The sequence below is a fragment of the Odontomachus brunneus genome, unplaced genomic scaffold (genome assembly GCF_010583005.1).
Source record: "Odontomachus brunneus isolate Ranch 3 - 2012 unplaced genomic scaffold, Obru_v1 Obru_scaffold_089, whole genome shotgun sequence".
Classification (NCBI taxonomy): Eukaryota; Metazoa; Arthropoda; class Insecta; order Hymenoptera; family Formicidae; genus Odontomachus; species Odontomachus brunneus.
Genome location: NW_022639539.1, coordinates 1120787 through 1121146, shown reverse-complemented (window position 1 = coordinate 1121146; position 360 = coordinate 1120787).

Below are 360 nucleotides of genomic sequence, written 5' to 3'. Positions count from 1 at the left end.
CCCCGCTGTTGAGTCCTGAAAAGAACTCAGCCACTCGCACTCGCTCTCATATACATACACATACACACATACACACACACGCTCATAGAACAGATAAGGTTTGAAGTCGTTAACTACCGTTAACTACGTGGGATTGACGAATCATGGGATCCTCATCTCTGATGTACATATACATATATACAGGGTGTTCGGAAAGTACCGGGACGCCCGAATATCAGGAAAAATATAAGTTTTACAAAAAAATGTTTCAGACAAAAGTTGTGGCGTTTAAAAAGATGTATTTACTGATCACATCAGTTTGACCTTGGGTTGCGTAGCGAAGGTCAGGTCAAGGTCACATTAATTTTTTTAAATGGAACA